This window comes from Callithrix jacchus, chromosome 18, assembly GCF_049354715.1.
Source record: "Callithrix jacchus isolate 240 chromosome 18, calJac240_pri, whole genome shotgun sequence".
Classification (NCBI taxonomy): domain Eukaryota; kingdom Metazoa; phylum Chordata; class Mammalia; order Primates; family Cebidae; genus Callithrix; species Callithrix jacchus.
The window spans coordinates 51,827,503-51,855,191 of NC_133519.1; the positions used below are offsets into that span (position 1 = coordinate 51,827,503).

The 27,689-nt window shown below is 32.4% G+C and overlaps 1 protein-coding gene and 1 long non-coding RNA gene across 2 annotated transcripts in view; one reads left to right on the top strand and one right to left on the bottom strand.

Annotated features, from left to right (window-relative positions):
* The window catches only part of LOC118149120 (uncharacterized), a 353,134-nt gene that overhangs the window by 217,735 nt on the left and 107,710 nt on the right, over window positions 1-27,689 (bottom strand). The gene's annotated exons all lie outside the window — the stretch shown is intronic.
* On the top strand, window positions 12-27,569 carry LOC144580164 (uncharacterized). The gene is made up of 3 exons (XR_013529255.1): window positions 12-351; window positions 19,212-19,260; window positions 26,041-27,569. It is a non-coding gene; the product is annotated as an uncharacterized LOC144580164 (long non-coding RNA).

The following is a 27,689-nucleotide window of genomic DNA, read 5'->3' on the forward strand; positions in this document are numbered from 1 at the left end:
TTCCTAAGTGAGATATTTAGCTTTGGTTTATTTTTATGAACAGGACTACAGTCTTTGGGAACGACTATATTTTTAACTTTAAATCATATGCTCAAAACCGCTTTCAGTTTATTATTTCTTGGATTCTAATAATGCACTCTCTCTCGTACCTGGAATAAGAATTTCTAATCGCTCACATTGGCTGTTTCAGCTCTTCAGATTTACACAGTTTGTTTTCTCATTCATTTATTTGAATTTGTACTATGTTTTTCAATTATTTTATCTTTCTCTTATCAATCAAATGATTCCAGCTGTGGTCTCACTGTTATTTCCCATGCTACAAAGAAGAAAGAGGGATTTTAGTCATCTAAGGTAAGGTTATAATAAGAATTGTCGGTGCTGTGGCAATTCTTTAACTTGGTCTACCATAGTCTTGGATTTTTCATGTTCAAAACTCAAGAAGATTTTGGAGAGGCCATCATGATTTTCTGAGGAAGGATAAATTGATTGTTTTACAGTCATTTCAAGCCATTTGTTCTCACAGCAAACTAAGGTTCTAATTTAGTCACTGTCCCTGAAGTACTCCCAATGTGCTTAAATGGGTGGAACAAAAGGAAACATGTACAAATAAGTGTGTGTGTGTGTGTGTGTGTGTGTGAGCTCTTTTCATGATCTGGGCTCTGATGTTAAAGCCAATTCATTAGCTGAACACTTGCAGTCATCTAATTGTTGGTAGCAATTTGGTCTTTCTTGCTGGAGGCTTACAGCCAAGCTCATTTCAAAATATCAGAGATTCTCCAGTATTTAGAATAATAAAATATAATGAAATCAGAGGTTTGTTCTCTTTCCCTCCAGAGCCTTTCAACATAAGACATGTTAAAAGGAGTACCTCCTGGAACACAAATAGTAATTTCTATCACAGAATTCATCCATGATTAATAGTGTCTACTTTTTGTGACATTAATGTAAATATAAATGATATGTTAAATAATTATGTTCAAAACTTTGAAGCAACAGTCAAATAAAGCTGTTTATCTCTGCCTGTGTAAATAACATTCTCATACATTTTAAAAGTATATTCCCTAAATTTTATTTTAGTTTATAAATTTGTATTTATAAACTCTGAATTCCAATTCCATACAATTCTAATGTGTCATGAAATATTATTCTGCTTTTTATTTTTTCAACCATCTAAAAATATAAAAACCATTTAAATTTTAAAAATGGACAGCTAACATAATTGTATATTTCCATCATGTACATTATTCTTTGAGTACATATAGTTTGAAATGGTTGAAACTAGCTAATTAAAAAGTGCATTACCTCACATCAGTGTCAATTTTGTGGTAAGAGCACTTAACTTCCACTTTCTCTACATTTTTCAAGAATACAATATATCATCATTAACTACAGCCACCTTGTTACACAATAGAGCTCTTGAAATTTATTTTGCCTCACATATGATACAATGTTAAGAGTTAATTATGTCTCTTAACATTGTATGATAATAGACATCATATATTATCATTTCACTATGTATTATTTGTTTTAACACTAATACTACTAACATTAATGAAGTAATCATTAACTAACAGTTATTGAATTAGTATGTATCAAATACTGGGCAAAACACTCAGATTGATTATCATATTTAATCCACACAATTAAGTATTACTACTCTCACAGTATGGAGAGTGTAGCTGAGTTAGAAAGTTAAATAGCTTTAACATATTCATGTCACCAAGCCAGTAAATCTTGCAGTTGGAATTTGAACTTATGTCTCTCTTACTCTTAAGCTGTTTCCAACTGCTAAGCCATTTTGTTTTTAAAAAATTAATAGTGATATCAAGGAATTCTTGGAATATGTACATATGTATACATTTTCCTCATGAAATTCCAATAAACAAAAATAAATAGTAGAATACATTTGGATCAATTAATAAATATTTTTAAAAGGGAAAAGCAATATGGAAATATAAGACTAAAGATGATGATATGAAAAATATTTGAGAAAAAATATCTTAAAATATTTATAATATGAACCCAGGATTTCAGAAAAGGGTACATAGGGAACCAAAAAATTTTTTGAATAATCAACAACATTTTCAATCCTGAAAAGTGTTACTTTCAAATTACAAAGTCCTTTTTAATGCCCAGACAAATCTATGCTAAAATACCTACATGAATGGAATTATTGGGAATTTCAGGATTCTAAATTCTAACTGAAAATCATGAGTTTTACGACGTATATGGGAAAAAACCAGTAAGAACAATTTATAGTCAGAAGTCATTGCACTTCTTAATACCACTGGAAACAAGATAAAATAACTTTAAAATTTCTGAGGGAAAATGAAATAGAAATGGTATAACCAGCCAAATTATATATTAAAAGTGAAGGTAAAGTAAAGATCTTTTCAGACAAGCAAAGAATAAAAACTTCTTGGATGCTAATAAATACTCAAAATGAGGGAGTAAATCAGGAAAAGAGAACATAGGATCTTCAGGAAACAGGAAAAGAGAGAAGGATGAAATAGCCCAAAATGAAGGCAAATTAAGAAACTATAAAGACAACAATGAACTAGGTCTAGAAATACAAAGAACGGATGATTACAGAGGAATGCCTCCAAGAAGGCAATAAAAAATGAAACTGACAACTTATGTATCTGATAACATTGAACAGAAATTTATACTTCTACCAGAGAAATGTAGACAAAATAAAATATGGAAAACATAAACAATTTCCTCAGGAGAATAGTAATATTTTATAATAAGGATATTATAGTCTTTTACATTGCATATATCACTTCTGAACTTGATATATACATACACACGTTTATAATTAATAATAATGACCTTTCTCCAATGGTTGCCAAACTGAAGTCCTTTTGAGAAGTTGAAGCTTAGTGTATGAGAACTAAATATTCATTTCTGTACTAGGAAGCCCAAAGATATTGTTTCAAATTAAAACACTTTAAAAACACTATAATACTATTATTCTGAAATATCCAGGTAGAATCACAAGTTTATAGCTAATACTTAAAATTTTTTCCTGAGGGTAATCTGCAGGTTTGCAGAGAGTTGAAGCAAGAGACTGAAGCTTTTCAATTATAATTATTTTAGAACTCTGACTTTTAAACTCCGAATACGTGTAACTTTGAAAATGTATATAAGTAAATGAGGAAAAGGAGAGATTGGTAGAATAGGGTTTGATGGAGAAATAGCCTTTGTATTTTAAAAAGCAATTTACTGTTTTCAGAATAATGAGTCAATACTTAAAAATTTCTAAAGATGATCAGTAAGGTTTCTTTGTTTTATTTTTTTTTATTTAATGAGTATTATTTTAAGCTCATGAATTTGAATATGTTTTGTGTGATTTAAATCCAGTGTAATCATTGTTTAGATGTTCCTATTTTTCCAATCTAATTGATCTTCTTATTGCATAAGGGAGAAAAGCAAATGTGATCTGTTTTCTAAGACAGAGCAATAAATATCCTAAAGGATTTATTATGAAGTATCATTGCCCAAGTTGAGAAAGTCATTAGGGATTATTGCCCATTACAAGATACACACAGAGAAAAACAGCATAAAGGATGAAACTATAGAGGTTAATCATCACCATTGGAAGGCAGTCAAATCCAAAAAGTCCAAGAGGCTTAATATAAAAATAAAACAAAATAATTGAAAAATTTGAATTCTGATTAAATTTTGGAAGAGGTATCAAATAAGAAAATGAAAAAGTATTAAAATTAAGATAGTAAACCTAAGACAAAAACGTCAAACCATAAATAAAAGTAATCGCATTACTATAGTTGTAATATTTTTTAAATAGTCTTGACATAGTCAGAATAATAACATGCCTTCAATGGCAGGTTGAAATTACAATAATAGGATGATAATAGGTAATGATTGTTATTTTTAGGTATGACAATGTTAAAGTAAAAAATTATTTCTTACCAATATTGAAATATATAGGGATTGAATTATATAATATTCTAGACATATTTTAAACAAATCCTGTGGAGCTAAAAGGGATTTGAATGTAACTGAGAAAATATTGGCCAGAAAATAAGTGTAAAAATGAGATGATGAGAACTTGATAAAAATTTATTAATTATTCTATTTCATTATATAAAAATTTCTTCATAATTAAAATTAAAAACAATAGCACATACTGAATGGGTAATATATAGCAAGAACCAACCAATTTACTTAGTATAACAATTTCCATGGAGTCCTTGTTGTTACTGAGTGTGTAAAATATACCAAGAACCAATCAATTTACATATTTAAGGAATTTCCATGAAGGAGAGTATTGTTATTAGTTTTATTTTACAAGGCAAAATAACTCTTTCTTGCTATAATGACTGTCAAAGTAGTAGTAATTTATTGTATTGGCACAGAGATACTTACTGTTTGATGATTATCCTAATGTCAAATCGTACTGTCAACTAATCAAAGTGTACTATGTTAATACATATTATAGTCTTATTATGGAAATTCCAAACATAATCAAAACTAATCTGAGTAGTAATTTCACAAGTTTGAGCTTCAAGCATTTTCAACTCAGAGGTAATCTGATTTAATTTATGTGACTCACCAAATTATTTACTTTTTACTACTTTACTGAGATGAAATTGATGGGAATTACTAAACAGACAAACAAAAAAACAGAAACAATCAAAGACCAAAATAGCCTTTAAAAAAGGGAAATAAAAATTTATTGTTAAAACAATGTTATATCTAAAACATTCAGCTTTCATGAAAATGTATGAGGCATGTAAAAAACTATTAGAAAGTGCACGGTCAGGCTGGGTGTGGTGGCTCATGCCTGTAATCCCAGCACTTTGGGAGGCCAAGGTGGATCACCTGAGGTCAGGAGTTCAAGAACAGTCTGGTTCAACATGGTGAAAGCCCTATTGCAGATACGAAAAATTAGCCAGGCGTAGTGGAACACACCTGTAATCCCAGTTACTCAGGAGGCTGAGGCAGGGGAATCGCTTGAACCCAGGAGATGGAGGTTGCAATGAGCTGAGACTGTGCCACTGTACTCCAGCTTTGGAAACAGAGCAACACTCTGTCGCAAAAAAAAAGTTAGTCAATACTAACCGTCTCTGAATGGGGTCATATGCTGATTGTTACCAGTAGATAAAGATGTCAGTGCAACTGTCATAATTATATTCAAATAATAAAATGATACTATTTCCAAATAATTAAAGGCAATTTAATAGAGATAAATTAAAATGAAAATAAGTTAAATAAAAACCTTACTCAAGAGACTCAACAGTAGTTTGAGATGGGAAAATAAAGATCAGTACACTTGAATATAGGTAGGTAAAGTTTATCTCATTTGAAGAACAGATAAGAAAAGAAAGAATGAAGAAAAATAGAGCCTCATAGACCTGTAGGACACCATCAAATCCATATCAACATGAATTTTATGAGAGTCCTAGGAGGAGACAGAGAGACAAAAAAAAACATGCAGAAATAATGAATTTAAAATTTATGAAAAACATTCATATAAATATCACAAAAACTCATTGAATCAAAAGCAGGTTAAATGTAAAGAAATATCAAATTAGAGCATAATCAAACTAATGCCAAAAGCCAAAAACAAAAGGAAACTTTGAAAGCAGCAAGAGAAGACCGACTTATCAGGAGAAAGAGAACATGCTTTGTAAGAATTACTAATACTGGTAAGTGAAGGCCCCAAGTCAATGCAATTGATAAAGTGCTGAAAGAAAACAAACAACTCTCTCTTGCTCTCTCTCTCCATATACATGAACTTTATAGCCAGCAAAATGGTTCAAAGATAAAGGTGAAACAGAATTACCCCCACACAATTGAGTAAGATCATTCATTGCTATGAAACCTGCTTTCCAAAAATACAACTAGAAGTCCTTAAGTTTGAAAGGAAATGACAGTAGGAATTGAAGAGTCTCAAAATACAAATTTGTAAGTAGAAAAAAATACTGTACAAAGTATTTTTCCTTGTCTCAGTATCTTTGAATGATATGGTTCCATAAAAATCATTACAACAGGTTATGGTTAGGCATATAGCATAGATGTAATACATACAACCATAATAGCACACCAAGGAAAGAGAAAGAAACTGATTTCCATTAGAACAAATGTTTACTAGAATTTAGTTAGTACTAATCTAAGTAGACTTGATAAGTTAAAATGTGCATTGTAATTTTTATAGCAGCCACTAAGAAAATAAATGTAAAATGTAAAGCAAAACAAGATAACCTAGCTAAATAGGAAAGTGAAACAAACAAAAAGTCAAATAAGGAGTTACAGAGTCCCAAAAAGGGTAAAAGACATAGAAAACAGACAATAAAACAATTCATACAGATGCAGCATTATCAATAAATGCAACAAAAAAGCACAGATTGTCAGACTGGAAATAACATGAGATCCGAATTCAGTTTTTCATCAGCAGTCACATTTCAGTTTTAAATACAAACATACTTTGAAAGTTAAAAAAAAAAAACGGAAAGAAAGCTGGGATGGCACTGAAAATAGCAGACCGACTAGATGTATATATAAGAATGAAAGAGGGGCATTTCCAAATAAAAGGAGCCACTGTATCAGGAGTATGCAAAACTTTTAAGTATATACACTGCTAAAGGAGAGCCATCTAATGCACAAAACAAATATTACAGAATTAAAGGGACGAGGGAGACACGTAACATATGGCAATAATACACTGAGGTCTTTATAGTTAACTCAGTAATTCATATAACATGTAAGCAAAGATATGGAAGAATTTAACAACTATATAATCAACTTCACTTAACTTACAGAACACTGCATACAGCAACACAATAAGCAACCTTGTTAAGTCCAATGAAACACTCTCTGATGATATGTAAGCACAAAAAATAGAATTCAACATATTTGAAATAGTTGAAATTACACAAAGCATTTTCTGAAACTATAACACAAATTAGCAATCAACACAAAAATAAATTTAGGAAATCTTCATTTTTTTTATTAAAACATCTTCTAAATAACTAATACATCAAAAAAGAAGCCAAAATTAAAAAATATATATGTTGTAGCTATAAATATAGATAACTAAATGAAAATAAAAGAGTGTTTCAAAATTTATGGGCTATAACAAAAGAATATTGTAGAGGAATATTTACATTTTAAATACCTATTTTTAGACAAGGAATCCGGTTTATGTTCAGTAACTTCAAATTTCAACTTAAAAAAAAAGAAGTACAAAATAAACTAAAAATAATTGAAGGAAGGAAATATAAAAATAGAGTGAAAATAAAATAGAAAATAAAAATATTAAAATAAAAGCTAAATTTTATACTTTGAAATGATAAATGGAGATATCTCTAGTTTAACTAGGAGAAATCGAATTACGAAAATCTGGAGTTAAAGTGGACCCAGCACTACTACCCCACAGAAATGTAAAGAATTTAAAAGCATATTATAAACAACATTAAAACAACAAATTAGATAGTTTTGATGAAATTGACAAATTCCTATAAGACACAAATGATTGAAACCCTGAGAGGCTAGAAAAAATATCTGGAAACCGCATGTCTCATGAAGACCTCCATCCAGAATATATAAAAAACAATGATAACTTATTAACAATGAAATAACAAGAACAACAAACTCAGAAAATGGGCTAAGGCAGCCAACTGCATCAAAGACAAATCAGAGCAGGAAAAATTTGCATGCAAAATAAGCTTCAGTCCCATATGCTTGGCCTGATTACACACACAAAGTTAAACAAGAATCATTGTCCTTATAGACTCTCCCAAACTGGCTTTGCTGGAACATCACACAAGGCCATTTCAATCAGAGCCCTGAGGAAATAACCAGTTCCTTCAATTGTGTCCCATTACAAAAGAAAATGTGGTTATTAACTGTATACAAACACTGCCATGAGTTTAAGAATATTCACAAATAGTTTCCAAATTCTGGAGAAATTAGGCAGAGTGATAGATAAAATAGGGCTCTAACTCTGTATACAAAAGCATGTTCAATACACTTAAAGTATATTTCAGGCTATAAATACCTCAAAAGCAAAATATTCTCCAGACGCTGAAAAAACAAAACAAAAAGAATCATCAATGTTTCAAACAATGAAACCCATAAAAAATTATTTCTGTCTCACATTAGTTTAGTCCATGCATGCAATCAACTCCTGCTCTGTTCAATATTAGGTTAGCAATCTTTCCAAACACATCAGCCTTTCAATTGGTGCCCTGGAAGTTTTCTCTCTAATTGAATGGCACAATCTCAAAAGTCACCATAACCCTACATTCAAGAGTTCTTTTCCTGAACTCTTCCAAAGAAGTTAGCTGTTAACTGTAGCTGATGATAGGACCTTTTTTTGAGATGCATCAAATCAAAATGTCAATTGTAGATGACAAAGCCTTAAGACAGCCATAATTAAAGAAAGAGTTGACAAGAAAATTTGATTTATTTCTGTGGCATACAGCAATTTAACATAATCATAATTATTACTGACAACATATGACACATCAGAATTTTAGAAATCGCATATAATCCTGGAATACATATTAACAACCCATCTATATAAATGTAACTTAAAGGAATTTAAATACTACCTCCAATTTTGATGTTCAGAGCTGTGGATCTAGGCCTGTCTGCACTCTTTGGAGCCTGAAAAGGTATCCCCCACCAAGCCGTGACAGGCTCAGAGGTGCCTGCTTTCACTGCCTGGCTTCTCCCCACTGTTGGTACCCACTCTGATCTTGGAGCAATATGGGGCCAAGTCCACACTGTTGCAGCTTCAGAAGGGGTGCACTGCCTCGACCCTCTCTGGACTTTGGGCTCCAACAAGTATGAGAAGGAGACTAGAAAAAAACATCACTTAAACATTTCCACTTTCATTCACTTCTCCAAACAACAAAACATATAAGATGCTATTTCGTTTAGATCTTATAAAAATAAATCTTTTATTTTTTAATTCCCTAGATCATCAGAAGGAAGCAAAACTAACCAAATTCCAAATAGCTGGTATGCTCCCTTGATTCCTACAGGTGCAACAAAGATAGCCTAGGAATTTCAGATAAATAGAACTTGCTAGAAATACATACATAGGAGACAAAATAAACATTCACAAAACCAAAAAAGAAAAAGCCTTTCACTGGAAATAAAACGCTGGCACTCTCTTTATATATGCATACAAAACACTCAAAGGGGAAAGAAACAGCAAACAAATGAAAATTAGAAGCAAAACCAAACAGGAAACCTGATATCTCTCAGGTTTAAAACAATATTTTATTAACTAAACTGTTTCAACTTTCTATTTTCTTTACATGTGCATGAAAGCAGACACACAGGAAAACAGGACACAGTCCATATGATTTACACACACCATCCACAACACACATGAGCTTTTCATTCAGTCCCAGATTCCTCTTCCTCATGTTCTCCTTCTCCTTCCTCTCTCCTTTCCCTTCTTTATTCTTCTTCAAATAACCAGTCATTTTATTCCAGACCAAAAAATTTACCATATTTTATCATATAAAATTCTTTTCTTTATAACCTTCCTTATCAGAAATACATCTTCATATACATAACTTGCTTCACCTCTTTCTCCCCTACTTACTGGTTTCTTACTAACTTGTTTCATAAATAATCTTTTCAAATATGCAATCTGACTAACTTTTAGATTAATTTTTAAACTCGTTTTCTCACTATTAACATCGTTTGGCACATTTTATATACAGAATTACAAATGAACTATAATTCTTATCCTTAGTAACCTTAAATTTTAGTGAAACCTTAAAAAGCAAGAAATCCTGAACAATCAGATATGAGCATTTTATCCATAAGAATAATTCCATATTTTTAGAAACATATTTTCCCATTTCATAATCCTCTCAATTGGAAATGACTCAGATATCCAATATTTATCAAAAAGAATTTCAAGATTTAAAATTACACAAACCTTACCTAAAAAATTTATTCCACTTACACACACTCAAGTGTTTCATTTTTAACAGTTTATTTAGCTTACTTCTGAAAACTGAGATATTAGACAACATCATTTAAAGTTCATTAATTCCTTGTTAACCATTTAAAATAGCCAGTGCGCATCAGGTGCTGACCTAAATAAGTGCCTCAAAGTTAAAGAGATAGGTATTTTGACCAGTAACTCAGAAAATTCAGCTAACAACATTAAATTAGTCTCATTTGTCAAATAAGTCAAACAAACCAAGATCATTTTGTTTTGGCTGTGTTAATAGCTTTATAAATGTCTATGCCAAACACTGACATTTCAAATATCTAGGAAAGATAAATATAAAACCCAGACAAAACGTATGCTGACAATTCTGAAAACATTTCTGTTTTCATTTTACCAGTAATTTTAAAGCCAGTTTGTTTAGTAAATATTTACTTAAGTCACGTGAATGTGAAAACTGGTTGGATTTATTTACTTAGTTTATGATCACTCTTTTACTAATAAGCCAGTTTGACAGACACAACATATACCAATATGTGTACATACAAATAAACACATTTAGACATGTATACACACAGACACAACGATCCAATAGCTTTTAGCTTAGAACTCTAGCTGTGAGACAGATATATGAGCTCACCTGTTTTACTTTGTTTGCCCAATAGGTAATCCAATGAAGGCTGTGAACCAAAATTTTGGGTAAAACAGTTTCAATGGTAGTTTGATTTTTTTAAAGGACAAACCTCCCCAGACTCCAAAGAACACTGGGGCCAAAGAGCAGCAAAGGAGAACATCACATACTAACCAGGCCGGACCCTGCTTATAAAAGCCACACAAAAGCCTGGATACATGCAACTCCGTCTGCTTTTCCATCCAACAAATTCCAGAATTCCAAACAATATTGGGGTCAAACAGTATTACAAAAGAATATCACTTAACCAAACTCTAACTTCTCTTGACTGTATCAGACACACACAATCACCAGAGCACTATCCAAGTGCTGCTGCAACAGACAAGCCACAAGTGTGTCCAAACTGAAATGCCTGAGATGCTCTCTCTGTTGGCTGGGCTTGGTCAACCTTCAAACAAAACTTTCTTAGAAATTTCTCCAATTGAGAGAATCTGATCCCACTGTCTGGTATCCACAGAAGATCCTCACTTACCCAGACACCACACACAACTATAGACAAGGCCCCAAGAGTGACCATACTGAAGCAGTCAGGTGCTTCCCTCTCTTAATCAGTTGGGTTTGTTCAACCTATGAATGGAAATTCCTTTAAAATATTCCCAAAGTGAGAGGAGCAGATCCTGCTGTCTGGGCTCACAAAGGAAACTCACTTATCCTGTTGCTATGTCAGATTTCAAAGGCAGCTCTTCCAAGGCAATCAGGAATATGTTTGAGGCCAGTTGAGGCAGGGCCAGAGAGAGATGGAAACTCACTTCCAGCGAAAATTAGGCAAGCAGCTGCTTAGGTTGGCTTCTGAGACTCCCAGCCCAAGACAGCTGAGCCAGTAGCAATGCACTCCTGGTCAGGGAACTAAAATCTGCTACCAAAACACCAGGGGGTTTGGTCTAGGTCCTGCTACTCCCCTCACAGAAAGCCAATCACTGAGATGACAAGTATTGCCAAGGAAAAAGGTTTTAATAGGGTTTTACAGCCAAGGAGATGGGAGCATAAATCCAGCCTCAAATCCATCTCTCTGATTAACTGAAACCGGGGGTTGTTACAGCAGCAAGAAATGTAAAAATGTTTAAGAAAAGAGAAACTTGGGAGGGGCAAGGAAGCAATTATTGTGGATGAGGGGTCTGCCATTTGTGAGGTGATCTGGTTTCAGGTTTGTGATTCTTTCTGTTAGAGATCTGAAGGTCATTTCTTGTGGAAGTAACTGAGATACAGGAAATGCAAGTTTCAAGCTTTAACAGCAGAGGGATCAATTTCTATATTTATCCAAAAGCAACAGTCTATGGGACACTGAAGCAGGTTGTTGATGAGGAGATGAAGAAACTGGAAACTATGCATCACTGATGGTAGTGTTAAATAGTACAGCCACTTTGGTAAAGATTATGATGGTTTCTTAAAACCTTAAACATACACTTACTCTACTACCCAGCAATTCCACTCCTATGTATCTACCCAATAGCATTCACAAAAAGACTTGTATATGAATGTTTAAAGAAGCGTTATTCATGAAGGCCAAAAATGAGAAACAATCCAAATGTTTATTAACTGTCAAATCAGCTAGAAAAAAAAGTGATATATTTATATGATCAGATACTATTCAGTAATAAAAAGGAACATAGTTCTGAAACAAGCAATGGTATTAAAGAACCTCAAAAATATTGTGCTATATGAAAAAAACCAGGTACAAAAAAGTCTACATATTGCATGATTCCATGTATATGAAATATCCAGAGAAAAACAAAATATAGTCACAAATAGCAGTTATTTTCTGGGCTTCACAAGAGAGTGGGGATCAACTACTTGTGAACATAAGAGATCATTTCCACATGTTACAAATTTTTAAAAAGTAGTCTGTGCTAATGGTTGCACAATTCCATACATATACTACAAATCATGTAATACGCATTCATGATAGGTCCTTTTAATACATATAAATTATACCACAATAAGATTATAAAAGAGGGGTGCCAAAAAATATATGCATCCATATAAATATAATATACATATATAGTGTATGTACATATTTTACTGGGACCTATTTTTTATATATATATTTACTTATTTATTTATTGACCGTATATATACACATATATATAATATATATACACATATATTAGATCAGCTATACATCTACTTATAAATTATATACATATTTATATACAATGTGTTCCAACAGGAAATCTCATTGATTTCTGGTGGAAATGAATGCAAATTGGTCTGGCCACTTTGGAAGACATTTTGGCATTTTCTTACAAGAACAACACATCTCTGTGTATGTGTGTGTGTGTGTGTATGTGTGTGTTATATTCAATTTTTATAAGGTGATACATAAATTATTTAATTACAGATTTCTTTCTTTTTGTATACTACAATTAACTTCATATATGTTAAATTAATTTGTATGGGTAGGCTAAACTTTGAATGTTATTACAAATAGTGAAGCATGTCTTACAAGAAATTGTTCAAAGAGAGAGGATTGAGTCTGATAGCACTGACAACTGATCTTGCTTGATGAACTATATTACAGTTTTGCTCAAAAACTCTACACATAAAACTCCAATTCAAGAAAAGTTAAAGAGATCTCACAAAATTTGAGTTGCAAGAACACTTTCTGTCAAGTGTGTGTGATTGTTGAGTGTACCTGTGAGTGTCTAAAAGTCATCTAAAGATAGATGGAAGTATAAGAGGATATAAATTATGGGTAAATGCTAATTTTGCTATTTTAGATGTGTGGTAAGGGACAATTTATGTGGGGGAGGTGATTTCTAAAGTCTTAAAGAAAAGAGGTTTGGAATACAGAATTATTTTCTATTCCTTATTATATCAAAGAAATATATTTTGCCACTAATGATTTTTAGAGTTTTACTTTACAGAACTTTGTGTATTCAATATCTGATAATACTCACAGGGTTAAACCTAAATAACATTTCTTTCAGTTCTTTAAAGCAAACTTAGATGCCAAACTGACTTCCCATCTAGTCAAGAAGAAGCATTTTCCATCTGAGAAATAACCACATGATAGCAGAAATTTGTTTTACAAGCCTCACAGAGAAATTTCAGCTTTGTTGCCCAAACAATTTCAAGAATTCATTGTTCACTGACAGACTATATTAATATGTTAATAAAAGCAACTGTTTAGTTTATTTGTACTCTCCATAATTTTCTACTTGGTAAACCCTTTATTTTCATGTCAGAAAACAACACATTCCTAATTTATCTATTTTGAAACGTGGGGATTTAAAACTGTGAGTAACCAAAGAAGATAAAAAGACAACAAATAAGCATGTGAAAAAAAACTACAGCATATGTAATTATGAAAGGCAAAATAAAAATGTGATATCCCTGCTCGCATATTAGAATAGCCAAATTTCAGAAAACAGACAACAGAAAATGCTGGCAAGGATGGTGGGTGTGAAGCTACAGGAACTCTCCTTGATTGCTTATGGGAATTCATGCAAATTGGTCCAGCCACTTCGGAAGAGATTTTAGCAGTTTCTTACAAGAACAAACAAATTCTTCCCTTATGATGAAGCAATCCCACTTTTTGATATTTACTCAAATGAGTTGAAAACTTATGACCATAAAAATCCTGCACATAGATCATTACAGAAGCTTTATAATTTCCAAAACACAAAAGCAACTAAGATTCCCTTCAACAACTGAATGGAAAAATAAATTGTAGTATATCCAGACAACGAAATATTTTCATGTTGTACAAGACCCTTCAATAGTTCTCAAAATGCTCTCCTCTTAATTTAGACAATGGGTACAAGTATATTTGTTTAGTCATTCTATATACTTAATTTTTTTATGTATGTGTTTTTTTAATAATTTATTTTTTATTACATTTTAGGTTTTGGGGTACATGTGAAGAACATGCAAAATAGTTGCATAGGTACACCAGTGGCAGTGTGATTTGCTGCCTTCCTCCCCATCACCTATATCTGGCATTTCTCCCCATGCTATATATACAAAATTTAGACAGTTTATTGTAGGCATGAAATCTTTCCTAGCATATATTAAAAAATAAAAAGATAGGAAAACTTTATTTCTTATTTTTATTTTTGCTTTTCAGTTGTATTAGTAATTGCATATTCTGTAACTGGCCTAAAAATAATTTCTATGCTATTCTTTGGGAATGAAATAAAAATAAAAAGAAAATTATTTCAGATTCAGTTTTAATGATTCAAGTATAAATGACAAAATTACTTTTAGAATTTAAAATAAAGTTACCTAGAGATAGAAAATGTGTTATCTCTTGTCACCAGCTGTTTTCAAACTATGGTATTTTTAAGTGACCTTTATATTTTATAGTCTGCCAATTTCAAATGTACCCTTTCCAGAATAAAAATGAACATATGGATGCAATAATAGTATGTCTGTCATTAAAATTTCTACTCTAAAATAAAAATGCTTTGAATAGGTATCATTCCTACAGATTAAAATGAAATTCAAATATACAAATGCTGGTTTACTAACAGATGGAAATGAAAGTTAGTAGATGTTGTTAGAAAGCATTCATATAAATGAGAAAAAAATCCAAAAATCACTAAAAAATTATTCCATCTTGTTGAAAACAAATTACAAAACTCTAAAGAAATAGGTAAACATCTGACATATGCTATCATAGAAATGATGAAATAACAAAATTGAGATTTTAATATTACACAGAAAGTTGATGGGGGATTCTTAAAAATATGGATGTTTTAAAACATTCCAGCTTTTATCAAAATAAAACATTTAAATGTGATAAATATTTTTTATTAATTTGAATGCACTATTATTTAATTGGACATTGGTTTTAATAAAGTTACTTTTAGAATTATTATTAAAAATTTTTCTTTTAGGTTTATATGTACAGGTGAAGGTCTATTACATAACAAACAGGTGTCATGGAAGTTTGTTGTACATATTATTACATCACCCAGGTATCAAGCTCAGCACTAATAGTTATCTTTTCTGCTCTTCTCCCTCCTCCCATTCTGCCCTCCCAAGTTGACTCTTGGGATCTGTTGTTTCCTTTTTTGTGTTCATAAGTTCTCATGATTTAGCTCCCACTTATAAGTTAGAACATGCATACTTCATTATTTTTTTTTTTTTACTGCATTAGTTTGCTAAGAATGATAGCCTCCAGCTCCATCAATGTTCCTGTAAAAGACATGATTTTGTTCTTTTTTGTGGCTGCATAATAGTCCATGGTGTATATGTACCACATTTGCTTTATCCTGTCTGTCACTGATGGGCATTTAAGTTGACTCCATGTCATTTGCTATTACGAGTAGTGCTTCAACGAACATTTGTGTTCACATGTTTTTATGACAGAATGCTTTATTTTCCTGTGAGTATACACCAAGTAATGCGATTGCTGGCTTGCATGATAGTTCTGCTTTTAGGTCTTTGAGAAATTGCTGCTATACTGCTTTGTATTTGTTTGTATACTTTGTATATGTTTGTAAGTGTTCTACCACAATGAATTAATTTACACTCCCACCAACAGTGTATGAGTTCCCCTTTCTCTGCAACTTCACCACAATCTGTTATTATCTGACTTGTTAATAATGCCCATTCTGACTGGTGTGAGATAGTATCTCATTGTGATTTGTATTTGCATTTATCTAATGATCAGGGATATTGAGCTTGTTTTCACATGCTTGTTGGCCACGTGTGTCATCTTCGGAGAAGTGTCTGTTCATGTGTTTGCTCACTTTGTAATGGAGTTGCTTTTCTCCTGTAAGTTTGTTTAAGTTCCTTACAGATGCTGGATATTAGATCTCTGCCAGATGCACAGTTTGCAAATGCTTCTCCCATTTTGTAGGTTGCCTGTTTACCCTGTTGATAGTTTCTTTTGCAATACAGAAACTCTGAAGTTTAATCAGACTCAATTTGTCAATTTCTGCTTTTCTTGCAATTGCTTTTGGTGTCTTTGTCATGTTTCTGCTTTTAAGATTATTTAATACATGTGTTTGAAACAGTTGTGAAGTTTACAGAAGTGAAAACAAAAGGCCATTTTATTTGTAATATTGTTGCCTCTCATCTTATGCTATTAATCCTCTAATGCCAATACTTTCACAAAATCTGAGCAAAGCAATTTGAAACTTATACATCTGCTCTCAGAAATACAATATTTAAAGTGTATCCTAACTCAAGGTAGATAAGTGAGAGATTCAGGAGACATGTTCAATCTAAAGCTCTAGCAACTGTCCTTGAATCCTTTGAAGATTTTTCAATGGGAAGCATGCTTTCCATGTTAAAATGTAACTTAATATGGAAAATAAGAAGCCATTTAGTAAATCCAAAATTTGCTAAGCTTTATAATTCCCTTTATATTAACTTAATGCTCCCAAATTAGGATGACAGTGTATAGATATTTTCTCTTTAATGCAATGACTTACACTGAATAAAAGGAAAATTGTTTTATCCTTAAGATAACTAAGCCTACTATCAAAGTTGCTAATTTGTGATACATTGTCTCCAGTTTGATATGTAATGGCTTTCCGACGTTTTCTTCTTTATTCCAATGACAAAGCTGTAATTTTATCAGTGGTTGTATTATAAAGACTTTAATTTTTAATTAATGCCACATAATAAGATTTTTTTCATTTTATTTTATATCAGTACATTCCTGTAAAACTAAGAATTATTCATATATCTAGAAACTCCTTTCTATACAATTTTTATTGTTTGGATATAATAGTTAAATATTATTATATCTGGAGCAGTTGAATATTATTATATCTGGAGAGAAAAGGGAACTCTTATACACTGTTGGTGGAGAATAAATTAGTTTTCCCATTGTGGAAAGCAGTCTGACAATTCCTCAAACCAGTTAGAGCAGATATAATATTATCATATTTTATTAACATTCATCCATTCATGGTGAAAAAGGACGCATGAAGTATTTATAGATTGCACCTGCCACTGTGTATGCTGTAAAGGTCACAAAACATTGTGAGAAATTTAAAAGAAATTAAAGGTGTAATTCTTATTTGCAGAATCTCATGTCTTGTTAGAAAGACAAAAAATTAAAAAACGGAGAAGTATAGTATATCTAAGACAAAAACATTATGATTATGAATAATCAATAATGTAATGTTTTGTTTTCTATACTTCAACTGTTAATGGTGGTAAGAATAATGTGCCAAAATTAGACTCCTTGATTTACATGAGTGTACATAATTGGGAAGAAAAAATTCCCTATATAACACAAGAATAATTTTAACCAGAATATAAAAGTCCACCACAAGGAGTAGGTTCCACATCTGCTGATAAGTGAGAGATTCAGGAGGACATATTCAATCTAAAACTCTAGCAACTGTCCTTGAATCGCTTTGAGGATTTCTCAATGGTAAACATGCTTTCCATGTTAAAATGCAACTCTTTATTTTTAGAATATGAAAATATTTTCAAAATATGAGTTGAATATGTAGCCACATTTTATATTTAAGTTGTTACTCTTAGGTAAAAAGACAATGTAGAAATATGGATAAACAAAGGGTTTGTTTTATAATCAAAATATTTAAATATAATCAATCCTTCTAGCTGATTCTTTTATCAGTTATCCATTATTGCACAACAAATAACTCCAGTTTTAGTCACATAAAAGAATAACATCACACCACCATTAGCCAGGTGCTTCATTTGATTTGGGCTGGCTTGGGTCATTGTTTTGGACTATTCTGTAGGATCTGTGACACATCCATAGTCAGTTCCTGAGTTCTCTGGCAGACAGATGATCTAGAGTTGCCTCATTATTGTGCTTGACTACTGTCAGCTTATCAGTGGGGATCTTCAATTCTATGCTACCGGATTTCTTACCTTGCAGTAGGCCAGCCTGGGCATATTTACACATGATTCGCAGGTTCTAAGAGCAGGAAAAAAGGCAGGCACGGATAAGCAGCATCTTTAACTTTCTGCTTAGAGCATATTTGCTTATTTCCCATTGGCTGAAGTGAGGTCTATGACTAATCTTGGAGTCAGAGTGGGTGAAGATGATCCAAGCGAAAAGATGCAAGGAGGAAGAGAATTTACGGCCATTTTTATTATATGACACGATTTTCATCCATGAAAATGTGATCCTATTTCACATCAATTTGAAACTTTTGCTTATTTCTCATTGTATCGAAAATGTTCTAAGTAAATATATACTTAAATAATATTCTGATAAGTTTATGTTATTCCACTAAATAAAATATTTTCATGGTTTTACCTAATCTCCCATTATTAAAGATTTTTTTACAAATTATTTCAGTCTTATAACAAGAAATACGATAATCATAAATTTGGAAAATTGTGATTATTTGTAGTAATTTAATACTTTATCAATGACGAAATGACTAATCCTTCTTTTCCATACCAATATAAATTACCTATTATTTTTAATTTAGCTTTAAAACCATACTAGTATTTTTGGACAAAAGTTGGATAAATGTTAACCTACATATTAAGGATTTTCATAAACTTATTGCCAAATTTGTTACAAATTAACTTTACAATCAAGAGTCACTCATTCTTTCATTTTAAAAAACACTGAGTATTAAAATATATAGAAATTTTTAAAAATCTGATATATTTATTTAATGGATACAGAAAAAAGGAGAAGAAAAGATGAGAAGAGAAAAAGATTCGGAGAGAGAAGGTAAGCATAACAAATCAATCTGGCATGCTGAGACTCAAGTTCAGTGAGTTGGATAGATGAATAAGTAAATATATTTATTTACAAATTTTATATAAAATAGTATTATGATATTACATTTGTATGTTATATGATTTTTTCTGAAATTTCAAAACGTTTACATCTACTTTAACAAACTCAACAAACATGAGATCGCTTATGCCATCCTTATAGCCATGTAATTTAGAGTGCTTTTGTTAGGTGTTGCATTTTCTAACAACTCAGTTTTAATGTACTCAACTAATACATTTTGAACACTCAGAAAGCATAAAAGATCATTTTAGATGGCAAGGTAAATGTTCAAGGAAGTATAAAGCAGAATTGTGCCAGCCTCAACATTACAGTTTATAAGGGAGCAAGTTTTCATCTATGTTGTGCAAATCAACAATAAAGAAATTAATTAAGTTCAATAAAAGAATGTAACTAGTTAAAACACTCATGGGATAAACTAATGATCATAATTACAATACTATAGGCTCAATATTGAATGTTTTACATGTATTTCCTTTTTTAAATCTCCACTAAAACCCTGAATGGCAATACTACAAATCAGGTTTTACTAAGAAAGAGAAAGAAAAGAAAAAGCTATTAGTTATTAAAATATACTTCTGCTAGCAGGTAGTTAAAAGACTAAAACATTTGGTAGAAATTGACACATTCATTTTGAATCCTACACACACACACACACACACAGAGAGAGACACACACACACCCAGTTCCTTACATACTGCTTCTATTCATATCACCTTATGTTTAGTTGCAATGTTAAAGAGTAGTAATTTTTCAACTTTATTGTGGATCACCACATCATGTGGATAATTTTTTATGGTTATTTACATTTTTAAAAATATATATTTTATTGCATTTTAAATTTTGGGGTACATGTGAAGAATATGCAGGATTGTTGTATAGGTACATACATGGCAGTGTGATTTGCTGCCTTCCTCCCCATCAACTGTATCTGGCATTTCTCCCCATGTTATTTCTCCCCAACTCCCCATCCCCACTGTCCCTCCCCTATTTCCTCCCACAGACCCCAGTGTGTGATGCTCCCCTCCCTGTGTCCATGTGTTCTCAGTGTTCAACACCCACCTATGAGTGAGAACATGCGGTGTTTGATGTTCTTCTGTTCTTGTGTCCATTTGCTGAGCATGATGGTTTCCAGGTTCACCCATGTCCCTATAAAGGACATGAAGAGGTTGCTGGTTGTCACCTGTAATCCCAGTGCACTGGAGCTGAGGAGGGAGGATTGCTTGAGGCTAGGAACTGGACATCAACCAGCCTGGACAACATGAATAACAACAACAACAAAAAACAGACAGGTGTGATGGTGCCTGCCTGTAGTGCTAGCTACTCGAGAACATGATGCAGGAGGATTGCTCGAACCCAGGAATTCAAGTATGCAGTGAGCTACAATCATGTTATTGCACTCTGGCTTGGGCAACAGAGCCAGACAAAACCACACACTCCCAGGCACCAGTCCCAGAGTTTCTGATTCAGTATGTTAAAACAGGGTTTAGGGATTTCCATTTAAGTTCCTAGATGGTTCTCTTGGATCACGTTAAGAGAACCACAAATCCAGAGATATAATCCCTGCCCAAGTTTCTCTTTTCATGTGTATTAATACAGAATTGATCTCTTATTTTCACAGGACAACGAACCTTTGTCTCTGCATTTCACACAAGCAAATTGATCGCTTGTTTACCACTCTTGGCAGGCGTGTAGTGAAGCACTGCAATACGAGTAGACAAGACACAGAGTTGAAATTGGCAATTTCCTAGAAACTTCCACATTTTCTAGAGTCTCCTGGAATTGTTGAGATGACTGAAGTATTATATAATAGTTCTTATACACATTTCTCTTCCAAAATAGATAAATTTCACTTTTCCTAATCAAATATATGAGTTGTAAAGGGTGAGGAGAGCTGAGAGTAATCAATTGAAGGTGCTTTGAGCATTTCAGTTACTTTTGATAACAAGGCAGAAGAATTGCATAAATTTTATTAAATTGTATTAATGTAAAAAAGTTGTATTACTGCAATTTAATAAAATATAAGGTACAAACACACACACAATCATAAGATGTTGACAATACAAAAATACACAAAAATGTCAGCAAAACTCGAACCAATTTTCCAGGAACACTCAACAAATTATTGGTGGTGTGTAAGTCAATGTTATATGAAAAGTCATGTGAGACTTTGAAAATTTTATTGTCATCTGCACATTTATAAACCAACAAGAGAAAAAAAATTGCCAGGTGCTGTGGCTCACGCCTGTAATCCCAGCTCTTAGGGAGGCAGAGGCAGGAGGACAGCCTGAGCCCAGGAGTTCCAGACCTGCCTGAGCAATATAGCAAGACGGTTCTCTACAAAAAGGAAAAAAAAAACTTAATTCTTAACGTATTTATATGAGAAAAACAAAATTATGTATAATCAGATTACAAGGCTTGGAAAGTTTTTATATCCTGTGCCATCATTATATACAGGTTTATGGTGTTCTTACAGAATTTCAAATTTATTATCTGATAAAAACACTTTAAACTTTTGTTTTTGTTTTTGAGATGCAGTCTCATTCTGTCACCAGGCTGGTGTGCAGTGGCGTGATCTCGACTCACTGCAACCTCTGCCACTGGGTTCAAGCAATTCTGCTGCCTCAGCCTCCTGAGTAACTGGGATTACAGTTTCACACCACCACCCCCAGTTAATTTTTGTATTTTTAGTAAAGACGGGGTATCACTATGTTGACCAGGATGGTCTCAATCTCTTGACCTCATGATCAGCCTGCCCTCTAGTAAGATAGCCAGTGGACGTATGTTGCTATTTAAACTTAAATTTACTATAATTAAATAAAAATAAAATTGCATTTCTGTGTTACAGAGTCACATTTCAGATGCTGAGGTGACACTTATGAATAAGGGTTTTCATAGTGGACAGTATAGTAATAAAACATTTCCAGCATCTGAGAAACTTCTAATCAATAGGACTAGCATACAGTGACACGCCATAGCATAAACTGGATAACAGAAATGATAAGCAGCTTATAAAGTTTTTCAACTATGTTTTTGTATAGACAACAGTAAAATGTACATTTTATCAAATATTGCATACTTAAACCTTTTTGCAGGAAAGTTACAGCATATTTTGGGCCAAATAATTATAAGTAATTGGGTTTTCTACTGCATTATTTTACAACAAGTTTCCCAAGAAAATTTATGAATTTAATAAAAGTGTGGTATTTTGTACTTTTTCTACTGACAGTATGATTATTTAAAATATTTATTTTCATACTATTTGAATAGTGATCAATTTTAACCCTTTCATAATCCATGAATGTCTTAGATTACTAATTTAGACTACTTAGATTTAAGCTAGGTCACGAAATGTGTTACTAAAATCATAAAAGTTTGGTTTTTCTCTTTCAAACTATAGCATAGAATGAATTCTAGCAAAATAAAAATTAGTGAACATAAGGCTTAACATTAACCATGTTATAGACGATTGAGTTTGAGTGCATATACCTCATTAATTTTTAAAAAGTTATTATTTTTAGATTTCATGCAAAACAAAGTAAATACGTAATATACAAAAACCACAGAGGAAAAACGAGTCAAAATTGTGCCATAAGTTCCACAAAACACAACTCATATGTAAGTTAAATGTAATTAGACACAATTTAGTTAATCCATTTTTTGGACATATGTTTAGTCTCTTATATTATTCTATTTTTTTCCCTGACAATGCCTCTGTCCCTAAAGTTTAGTCTGGGAGGTTGTCCTTTTGAAGCTATATTTTAAATAAAAGAAGTATTCTGTGTAAGCAGTTATGCTGTGCTACTTAATTATCCAGAATTACAAAATGTAGCTTTGTGTTTCCTTGTATGAAGCATTTGTTGATATTTTTATGCAAAAGAAGAAGGATATGTCCAACAATAAACAAAAGATTTGATGATATAGATGGTAATCAGAGCATATGCTTCCAGACATCTATTAACATCACTGAATGGTAAAGATATCTCTTTCTTGGAGGAGTTTACATAAAATTGGTTTGTTCATAAGATATTTAATGAGCTCAATTATGTGACAGGAATTGTCTAGACTTTCACATGGTAAGACTGGTATATTGCTGAGGTCATCAGAGATAAGTGGAAGTACGTGTGTGTGTGTGTGTGTGTGTGTGTGATAAAATTAAATATTGTTAAAATGGTCATACTGCCCAAAGCAATTTACAGATTCAAAGCTATTCCCATTAAATTATCATTGACATTCCTCACAGAACTAGAGAAAACTATTTTAAAATTCATATGAATTTATAAAAGAGCCCAACTAGCCAAGGCAGTCCTCAGTCGAAAGAACAAAGCTGGAGGCATCACATTATTCAACTTCAAAATACACTGCAGAGCTGCATAACCAAAACAGCATGAGACTGCTGCAGAAACAGATGCACAGACCAATGGCACAGAACAGAGAACTCAGAAATAAGACTGCACACCTACAACCATCTCATCTTTGACAAACCTGACAAAAACAAAGGGGAAAGGATGCCTTATTCAATAAATGATGCTGAGATACCTGGCTAGCCATATGCAGAAGATTGAAACAGGACCCCTTCCATGCAGTTTACAAAAATTAATTCAAGATGGATTAAAGATGTAAATATAAAACCTAACACTATAAAAACACTGAAAGACGACCTAGGCAATATTGTTCAGGACAGGCACAGGCAAAAATTTCATGATGAAGATGCCAATAGCAACTGCAACAAAAGCAAGCAAGAAAGGCCAGGGATAAAGCTGAGGGAAAAGGAGAATCTTAGGTTCACTAGCCACTGAGGAAGCAACGCTGGCCTTACTGGGCTTACTTACGGCCAACAAGCTTTTTTTCAAACATCTTTCTGTATAAAAACAATTTCATAACAGTGGTTTTGTAACTCATCTAACTTTAAAAAATGTTTTATAATATTTTATACTCTGAGTTTAAACAAGAATGGCATTACATTGTTGAAGTAATGTCTTTTTCATAAATTTATTTGATCTCTTGGAAGTTTCTATCATTCTATCCCTCTGAATAGCACTACTTTGAAAATATTCCAGCAAATACTTTTATCAGTTACATTGAATACATATTTCACTGCTATTGTTATGTTTATTCAATATTGCTGTACTGTCAATTAAATACAAGTAAATAATATTGTTAGAATCTACAGTTTTATTCTTTCATGGTGAAAATGATGCTTTATATCTAAAAGAAACCGTAAAAGTGATATAAATGTCTGTCAGAATATCACACTGATATGTCTAGTGTGAATAATTAATGGAATCATAAACCATAGTGAGCTTTGGAAGTTCCATTAAACTTCTAAACTCTGATATTTCCTAGACATGAGCTAACCCTTTTGGGGGGTCAATGTCAATTTATATTGAGAAGCTACCCAAGTTCAAAATACACTACAGAGCTGCATAACCAAAACAGCATGAGACTGCTACAAAAGCAGACACACAGACCAATGGCACAGAACAGAGAACTCAGAAATAAGACTGCACACCTACAACCATCTCATCTTTGACAAACCTGACAAAAGCAAAGCGGAAAGGATGCCCTATTCAATAAATGGTGCTGAGATGCCTGGCTAGCCATATGCAGAAGATGGAAACTGGACCCCTTCCACACAGTTTACAAAAATTAATTCAAGAAGTCCAAGCAGCAAGTAAAATAAAGCATTTCATTCTTGAAATGGCAAGCATATTATGCTGTTTTTTTCATATTCTGTCACTCTCTGAAGATCATCTTCATGTAAACATGTATAATTCATCCCAATAATATAATGGTCATTTATTTACATTATCCTACATGGATTCCTGTTCCAACTCTGCCACTTCTCCATTGTGTGGCTCAGAATACACTATGTACACTCTCTATATTACATTAACAAAGAGAGAAAGTAATATTCATCATATCCTGTTAGAAATTTAAAAACCCATTTGTGAATGTTAAACATTTGGCTCTATTTTTACCTTAATTTTCCCCTGTCCCTAAAGAATCTCTTTCATTATAGTTTATCTCTAACAATACAGAAATGCTACAATGAAGGGAATAATTGCTCATTGGAACTCCCCATGAGATTGAGACCTGTGCTGACAACTACTGATTACTTCTGCTATTCAACTCTTTATCATTACTCCATAAAATGGTTCACAAGGACTATCTTCATAATCAGGCATCCAGGCATACTGGGTCTGCATTTACTGTCTCCCATTTCTAACTCACATTGATCTCTTATTGACTTAAATGAGTTGATTTCTGCCTTATTACACCTCTTAAATTCCTTTCCATAATGACACTAATAATTTTATGGCTTACCTAGCTCATGAGCAGTCTTTAATTTTGATTATTACTTGAACAAAAATGTAACATTCAGGATCACTTTTTTTTGGACTATCAAGACTCCACTTTCTCGTGTTTTGCTTGCTTCACTTACTGAATGCATCTTCTCAATCACTACAGTAAACTTTTCTTCCACTAACTGTCCTATATTTCACATATTGCTTTATCCAGAATTCAATACATTTAAATTTTTATTCATTATATTATATTCCACACATTTATTTCAGTAATTAATTGTATTCCATTGGTTTCAATATCCACCCGTATGTCACTGACTCACAGCATTAGTTATTCATTGCCATATAAAAAAACTGTCTCAAAATCGAGCTGCTTAGCACAATAATAAGGGTTTATTTTCTTCAGTTTCTAGGAGTCAGAAATTGAGGAGTGGCTTTACTATGTTTATGGAACAGAGACTCTCTTGTCGGTCATCAACTTGTCAAGTAGGATTGCCGTCATCTGAAGTGTTTTTGTTGTTTTGTTTGTTGAGACAACCGAAAGTGTGGATAAATATACCTGTTTTCTATAAACTGATGGCATTTTATGGCACTAAATATATTCTCTATAAGTATCTGTCATATATATATGTACATATAGTCATTTGTTGCTTAACAGTAGAGATATATAAAGAGAAATGTGTTGTTTGGTGATTTTATCTTAATGCAAAAGCATGTACTTAGACAAACCTAAAGAGTATAGCCTACTACACACCTAGGTTATATGGTACACCTGTTGCTCCTAGTGTAGCTCAGAGCACGTTACTGTACTGAATACTGCAAATAACTGTAACACAATAGTAAATATTTCTGTATCAATACATACAAAATGTAAAGTTAAAGTAGCGTATAAAAGTTTTAAAATGGTACACTTCATAGGGCACTTGCCATGAATGAAGCTACTCTGGGTGAGCCAGTAAGTGGGTGGGGAGTGAATGTGAAGGCCTCGGACATTTCTACATATTACTGCAAACTTTAGAATAGCTGTATCCTTAGCCTACCCTAAATTTACAAAGACATTTTTTTGTTTCTTCAATGATAAAGTAACCTTAGTTTAATGTAATTTTTTAACTTTATAAGCCTTTTAATGTTTAATGTTTTTACTCTTATAACACCTAACTTAAAACACAAATACATTGTACAGCTGTACAAATATGTGTTTTTTCTGTAGAGGCTTATTCCAGAAGTTATTTTTCAATTTACAAAATTATATATTTATTTATTTTACATTTTAACGTTTTTGTTAAAAACTAAGACACATATCTTAGCCTAGACCTAAATAGGGTTAGGATCATCAATTCATCAATATCACTATCTTCCACCTCCACATCTTGTCCCATTTAAAGAGTTCTTTAAGGACAATGAAATGCAGACAGCTGCCATCTCCTGTGGTAACAATGCATTTTTTTTTTAACAATCCTAAGGACTTGCCTAAGGTTGTATTAAATTAACATTATTTTATAAAGTGGAAAGAATACACACTAAAATAGCAATGAAATGTGTAATATAGTCAATACATAAAGCAGCAAGTCTTAATTGTTATCATCAGGTATTACGGACTATACATATTTGTATGTGGTATACGTTTACATGACTGGCAGTGCAGCGGGTTTGCTAACACCAGAAAGACCACAAACACAGGAGAAATGCACTCCGCTACGATGGCTGCAACGTGACGAGGCCACAGAAAATTTCAGCTCCATTATAACCTTACGATTACCATCATGCATGTAAACCTTCGTTAACTGAAATGACTTTGTGGCACGTAACTTTATACATATATGTAATACATACATTATATGCATTATATATATTCTCTACCTTTAATGAGCATTTTTGGAAATCTAGTGAGAAGTGATAATTTTCCATATTCCATAGAAAGTTAATAAAGAAAAATTAAAGGTATAGTGACATTGTGTATGGTTTCTCTTCATTTCTTGAAAATGCTGAATTTTATGCTACTTGCATTTTTAAAAGTCCTAGTCTTCTCTCATTATGATTACCAACAAGCATTAC